Here is an 8,215-nt window from a genome sequence, read left to right as displayed (position 1 = left end):
TTGAATGTACCTGGCAGGTCATTAGTGCTAGATAAATTGTGAAGAAGAAAAGTCGGCATTATAATTTGCTCTTTGTAATTGCCTCACTGTGCGGCAATCAGCTTAAATCATTGTAGACTTCTCAACACCAGCCACTAAGTAACAATCACCCTTTAATTGCTTAATATTCCAGGAGTAAGATGCCACATATGATGCTGTATTAACTGACCTCGCTGCCTCAGTTCTGAGCTACTGTCGAGTTTCTGTATCTCTCTGGTCTTCCCCTGATATCCACCCTATTCCTATAACAAAGTTTGCTTCCACATTAAGGGATTTCTCTTTGGCCTCCTTATTATCCAGAATTCTTTCCCACAAAATCTGTATTGGTTCAAATCTTGTCGACTGAACATAAATCCAGAAAAATTTAAAGACTCAATTGCTTTTAATGTTTCTATGGTGTTTCCAGCTGGCAAAAGTTTCTTGAAGTTTGTTGTTGTCATTGCTGCTGCTGCTGCTGCTGCTGCTGCTGTTCACAGAAGGAAAGTGATCTCTATGGCATTTTCTGTCCTGTTCAGTACCACTTTTAGGCGCTTAGAATACATCTTGGCATATGGTAAATGCTCAAATAGTTCCATTCAATAAAATATATGGTATAGATTATGGCCTAGTGAGTCCCCAGCAAAGCTGTGAATATTGTTGTATCTGGTGATGCCAGAAGTTCCCAGAGGTCACTGACATAGGAGATACTTCTTCACTCTCAGGCTTTGATTCTTCTACTCATCTTTACCTTTATAACCAATGCCATGGAGAAGAGAGGGAAAATGGAGAAATTGAGGCCTGATATATATTTTGTGTCAGCATATATTCATGTCAAGCTGTTCTGTGAACTGCCAAGTAATCATCACGCCTATGGACTGGCATACGATGTTGGAGTAGACATAGAAAAAGTCATCTGAGGGAACTTCTTGAACTTTAGTAAAGATGTATACGTGGTGATGCTTCAAAGAGTTCCAGAATGTAAGATGGACTTGGATAGCAAAAGTATCTAAGAGTACCTAGGATTGAACTCTTTGACTTTTCGGTATCTGCCTCTGCTAACATAAACCATGGCTGCTGGAAGATACAGCAGAGTACAGGGCTGGGGAGAAATTGGGTTGGAATACCATATAATACCCCAAAGTAAGGAAGGTCTCAATTAACAAAGATCCCACAAAGATGTCAAAGATGGATGTCAAGTGAAAGACATCCACAAACTCAAAGAATAAACAGAAGAACAATATAAATACTGAAATGTAATACAAAGCACAGTATGAATAATTACAAATTCACACTAATATAAAGAAATAGCTGAGTGCATAAAAAGACAAGGAGTAATTCAGTTTCCCTCGCAGAATTCCACACACTGAAGAGCGGAGATAGAAATCCCATGTAAATGTGGGACACTCATAGTGACCTCCTTCTAAGTTGTACAGTGTAGGAAAGGAAAGAGAAGAGAAGATTCATGGTGAGGAACATGAACAAGCGATGCCACAGATGCTCACCAACCACAAGGAATGAAAATACAGTTCTTGACATTGTCAAACCGAAGTGGGACCTAAGTTTATGGATTTGCTATTGAAACTCATAGAAGCTGTCTGAGTCAAAAGGAGCCCACATAGATCAGGCGACTGAAATGTGGTGATATCCTGAATATCTTGAAGCAGAAAATGAGACTACATGAAGAGTATGTAAATCTAAAATGGGAACATTAACAGTGTATCAACATTTATTTATTGGCGATAGGTGGAACATGCTAATATACATGATTTATAAGAGAAACTGGGTGTAAAATATACAGAACTATCCATGTCATTTACATTTGTGTGAATATAAAATTATAATTAAATTAGAAATTATTATGAAATTACTAATTGTTATATAATATGTAAATAAGTATTATTGGAATTAATAATAAATTAATTGGAAAAACAAGATAGAATAGCATGAAGAGTGGGAGAAGAAGGAGGGTGGACTCTTCTTCCTCTTTCTCCTTATATTCTGCCTCCTCCAGGACAGACATCCATGCTGTGACATCGTAGATAACTGGGGAGAGGTCTCTGAGAGTTCAGAAACAATTCAGGAACATTTTCTTGATACCTTACAGAGTTGATAAAACAAAGTCATTTTGCATTTCAGTTGTAGGTTTGATATATAAATAACTGAATTAATGAGAGAAGTATTTCTCAGTTTCCTCTATTTTACTAGGTTAGAGATTACTCTTTAAGTTTTATTGAGTGAGATTTGGAGAGAGCCATAAAGAGCTCAGAGGCAAGAGTTATTAGCTGCAAACAAGCAGAGGCACAAATCCTTGGGTATTCATTTCATTGGAACTAAAATTAAAACAACACCATTATAGCAATTTCATGTGAGTTTTTCCGTAATAAATCAAAAGATTTTCTTAGGAGACATTATCTCATTCTTTCCAATATATTGTGTAGATTAGTGGGAAAAATTAAACACATCTTTTCTCTATTAATGTAGTTATTTGAAAAGCAGGCTGGAACTAACATTGTTTAATTTAGTCATTTTGAAGCCTGACTAGCCGACTTCCTTTGGGATACATTACTATTTTTAGCTTAGGGTGGTTATTTTTATAAAATATCCCAAGGAAGGCATCTACTCTTGTCTCTGGTCTCAAAATCCTAGCTAAAAACAAAACACTCAATAGAAAACAAACAGCACGAATTAATGGTTGTATTTAAAATAATGATATTTTCTAACTAAGTAAATCACCAAACATGACAATACTGCTCCAGTAAAATGTAACATACTATGTCACTGGTTATGATGCTAACTGATCACATTAAAAGATGCAAAATTTTCTTATTCCACTTTTAGAGATAATCTAATATCTTAAAATATCAAAATAAAATATTCAAAATACTAGAGAATGAGCAACACAATGCTTATATCTTGATATATTATTTAATATATGTAAAGACTATATATATATATATATATATATATATATATATATATATATATATTTTCCTCAAAGAATATGAGACTGTTAGGTCTCCTTAGCCTCCCTATTTCCCAGGAAAAGGTGAGTCACTATCCACCCATTCCACAGCCCCACAATACAGGACAATCAGATGCAACAGGGAGTCAAGTCAAACCAGGCACTCAGTTGATTACTGTGAGCATCAGCTTAAATAGATTAAGTGACATCCTGTGATGTGGGGGTCCTCCAGCCAGCCAATAGAGACAGCCAAGTCCTCCCTTTGGCTGGAGGTGCATCTACTTAGATTTTGCTGTCTCATCCTCTCTTGGTTCCCCCAAACTCAAGCCAGGCTTTTCTCTGTCCTACAGGCCTCGAGGTACAGGCCCTGAGGTAATTTTGGCCCAACATGAGACTAAAAAATTTACATAAAAATCCAGTACATAAAAAAAATCCTCATAATGATTAGCTTAGTACTAAACTGAAAACTGTTTCCTAAGGTCAATTGATGACGTCGTATTGATTACTGATTGTACTCACAGATGTTATTTGGTAGCAGACTCAGTTTACCGTGAGCATAGAAAGCCATTTCTTTTCCCACTGTGACAGAAACCAAATCCAAGGAATGCTAGGTGAGTGCTCTACCACAGATACAAAGCCCCACTCCACACGTTTGCCATTCTCAAAGGATCATTAGGCTTTTTATAAGAGCAATGCTTAAGCAGTAACATAGGGTTAAAATAGGCCCACTCTTCCAGTCATACAACATGAACTAAAGCTTGCAGAATTTAAGCAGTTGATTTGGGCAGGAAAGACAAAGAAAATCCTGGAGCTAGTGTAATAGCTCAGTGGGTAAAGTGTGAGGTGCAAGAACAGAAGAGGCAGAGTTTGGATGACCAGCACCCATGTGAAACTCAATGCTAAGTCTGGTTTTACTTCCCTGTAATCCATGCACTGGAGTCAGAGACAGGAGGATTCCTCTGTCTAGCCAGTCTAGGCAATCTATGAGTGTCAAGTTCAACAAGAGACACTGTTCCAAAAAATAAGAGAGTGACCAGGGAAAGGCATGTGAGGAAGACTTCTATACAGCTACCTTCCCGGTGTCATTAATAAGATAGACAAACACCCACACTGTCTTTGCTTCAGGTGTTCTTTCAACTATTTTTGAGGGCCATCTTGAATGTCTCAGTTTGTCTTGGAGATTGACAATTTAATCATGAGTGGTACTGACACACATGTGTCAAGGCTACAGATCAAGATTAGTTTGGTAGCCAAAATTTCTATCCTTGCGATTTTCTTTTCTGGTGTTGTATATTTGGCTGTTTTGATTTCCAGGGGATTGGCTTTAGAACCCACTACAGACACCAAAATATCTGAAGGTTAAAGGGCCTTATCTAAAACTGCCCTGTTATTTACAAACTACCCACACACTGTCTCCTAGGCTTTTAAAATCATTTATAGATTAATTATGCAATCCCATACCATATATATGATATGGATATAGTTGTATTGTTCAGAGTATAAAGACAGGAAAATAATATCTGCATGTATTCAACACAAATGAAAAATGCTCAAGCCAAATTTGAAAAGATGTAGGGTTACAGAACCTGTGGTATTGGAGATCAGCAACACTCACAGTTCCTTCTGTGACCAAGTTTATGGAATACAATGTGTTAATAAACACTTGAATGTACAGATTCTCTAGCACTGTCACGGAGTCTCTAACGAAATTGCATGCGTCATTGTAAGTAGGAAGTATTCGTTAACAGTCATGCAAAGGAAGTAATATTTCATGCTACAGGTTTCTGTTTTTCTCCTCCAGTTCTACTTTCTCGCATTTTACCCTGAAATTTAAAAATAAAAGTAAAAAAGGAAAGTGGAACAGTTAAAAGAGAGGCATGGCCAAGAAGATGTGGGAAATAGGCATGCAAAAGACTTGCCTACTATTGTGTTAAAAGACAAAGGAGACTGTGAGGCAAAGATCACAGTTCTAGAAGGTGAGAGGAAGCCATACACCACAGTCTCTCAGCAACACTGAGCCGCATTTTTCATTAGCTGCATAGGCCAGGAAGTGACTTCTCACACTGAGCTTCCAGAAGGAGTCCGGTCCTGTTTATTCTCACCTTCTGGCTTAGACAGGAGCAAGTAGAACCCTTCAGATTTCTGAAGTTGTGACACCTAAGCTTACTGATCCTTATGACAGACAGATCTTACAAAATGGTGAGTCCACATTAATTCAAGTTATTAAGTTAGTAGCAATTTATTACATTATTACATCCACCCCATCAAGCTAATGCATTGGCAGACCAGTTCCGTGCATCGCTGAGTGTAGCCCTGAACAAAAACACCTAAAACAGAGCAGAGGGGGTGGTTTAGTTATTAATGCACTTGCTGAACACTGTAAAGATCTGAGTTGGAGTCGCAGCATACCAATTTTAAAAAACCATGACATAGTAGCGCACACCTGTGACCCCAGAGCTGTGCAGGAAGAGCAGGAGGATCTCAGGCCAAATAGGTGAGCCCAGGTTCTGTGAGCGACCCTGATTCGGAAAATAATGTGGAAAAGCGATTGACAAAGACATCAACAACAACTGACCTCAGTGCGCGGACACTTATAGGTGGGTACCCATATTATGACATGTGCACAAACATGAGCATGCACAAGGGCAAGGATAAAACCACAATCATCTGTGAAAGTCACGTGCAACTGGAGGAAGTGTAAAGAACTAAGCTACATTCTGTCCTATTCGTAGTGATCTTCAAGCAGTTGCGTGATAACACTTTGCCTTTATACTTTCATAAAGATATGGTGGGAAAGCCTACATGTGAAAGCTAAGATGCTGTTCGCTCTTAACATCTTTGTCCAAACTTATCTTGGGTACTACTTGTGCAATTCTCCTCATATTGGTGTCCCCAGTGATATCGAATACAGAAAAACAAGAAAGAGAGGGAGCAGGAAGAGAAGGGACAACAAGAGACTTAGGAAGAGAAAGAGAGAGAGAAATGAAAGAAGTGTCAATACACAAATGAGAATTCAAGAGAGCATGTGGAAACTTTCTGTGATTAACTACTGTCTAGGGGAAAAAGGAATTATCTCCTTTTCTTTTGTAAATTAAAGAGCTCTAAAGACCAGAAGTTGAGCAGGCTGTGTTTGCACTTTACCATCTAAACAGTTCTTCCCTAAAGCAAACAGATAAGCCCATTCTCGGAATAACTGGTGTAGAACTCTATCTGACTTACCTGGTGCACATCCCTTGAGTTTGAAGGACTTGATCATGGGCTTGTACACAGAGGAAAAGTCAAATCTCAAGTTTGCTCAGATTCAAACCAGTCAAAGTGCCTTTAATTATGGTCTTAAATTTAATTGGAAGCATAATTACCCTATCTCCATTTCTTTTGAGAACTTCATTATCACAAGTAGCTGTGGGCTTCAGGGTAATGGAAAAGAGTCTTACAAAACTAACATCCCAGGTTGGGTTCGAGGACATTTTCTTGTATTAAAATGAAGCAATTTATTCTGACAATGACTCAGAAGCAAGTTAATTCCTATTAATGGATTTTTTTTTATTCTCAGGGAAAGTCCCCCTTAAAAGATTCGTTGGTGTGGCTTTCTGAAGACAGGAGATTTCTCAGAATGTGAAACATTTTCTTTTTGTTGTTTGCAGTGAGGAAATGATGGAATACAGCCATTGATTTTGATATCGAAGTTGCAAAACAGCTCTTCTTAGAGCTTAAAACCATCAACTCAACTTTCCTGTATCAGGGTTATTAATACACAATATCATTCTCAAAGCCTGTTCAAAGTTTCTGCTTTTCCACTTCAGGTCAAAACATCTGCTCTTCTTACACAGTTGTCTTCCACATGTATCCAAGATCCTCTTCCTCCAACATATATCCTACAGAAAATTTTAGGAACTGATGTGCGAAAAAGACTGTGGTGTGAATAAACACAGTGTAGATTCAGACTCATGGTATTAGAGGACCAGAGCTCTAATCCACGCAAACATCCATTTCTGCACAAAACTATCACTCGTGTGGTTTTGTGAGATGGAGCATAGACTAGCATGATTAGCTCTGTGAACTCTAGGAATTCTGGGAAAAAGCCCGAATGTCAAGTAGGTTCTATCCCAAGGCTCTGTATCATGAATGGAGAATTTATTGTCATGAAACAATGGCCTAGTCTAAATCCAGGTGAATGACTGAGCTAGAACTAGATGTTCACAAAGGGAGGTGGATGAAACAGTCATTGTCCGCAGTTACTGCAGATGAGAGAGGAAAGCATCATAGTTTAAATTTCTACTCCCTGCTATTTGTGTGTGTGGTGTGTGTGTGTGTGTGTGTGTGTGTGTGGGAATGCCCTCTGTGTCCCCATAAGATATGCTAGTGCCCCAGCAATGCAGGAGAAGTTGAGGTTGCCTAAGGGACTTTGTCCACGTCACTACCATGAGGACAACTGTACTCAACATGCAAGAGGAAAAGAAAACAGTCAAAAGCTATTCTTTTCCCATATGACCCCCACTGACAACTGTAGCTATTCTGAACATGTTGCCCATAAAGAATTTAGATCTTCATTTGAAACATATGGAAAATGGGGCTGGTGAGATGGTTAGATGGGGAAAGGCACTTGCTAGCAAACAGGATAACCTGAACTTGACTCCCAGCGTCCACTCAGTAGGAGAGACCTGATTACTTCAAGCGGTCCTGAGCTCCGCATCACACTATGTCACATAGGCATGCCCACCACATGCAACAAATGAATGTAGTTTAAGCAACTGAAAATTTATATACTAAGAGGAAACAAAACGCTTTATAGCAAGATATGTTTAAGGCCACAGAGAAGTCAAAACCAACAGAACTACCTCTGTCATGCAAATCTTGAGTGTCCTGTTACAATGCTTATTGATCACGGCGAGAGGCTTCTAAGCACATGTGGATTTGAGAACAGCAGAAACAAATGTGCAAGTCACTCGACCATCAATATTTGACTTGTGAATAGAAAAACCATTAATTAATGTATGACAGATACTCATTATTTTTTGGGTGAAGTGCTGTTATTTATTTGGATCTTGATTTATATTTTGAAACCATCTTCCCAAAAGAATACTAAATATTGTTGTTGACATATATGCTGGATTTTCTATGGCAGAAATATAGAAATATGAAATATTAGGTGTTTTTCTGCAGACTCAAACTTTTTTTAAACAGTGAATTTTAAACAGATCATTAGTGTTTTCAAGTCTGCGGAAAGATGAAAGG

Source organism: Arvicola amphibius, chromosome 11 (genome assembly GCF_903992535.2).
Source record: "Arvicola amphibius chromosome 11, mArvAmp1.2, whole genome shotgun sequence".
Taxonomy (NCBI): domain Eukaryota; kingdom Metazoa; phylum Chordata; class Mammalia; order Rodentia; family Cricetidae; genus Arvicola; species Arvicola amphibius.
This window is presented reverse-complemented; position numbering follows the sequence as displayed.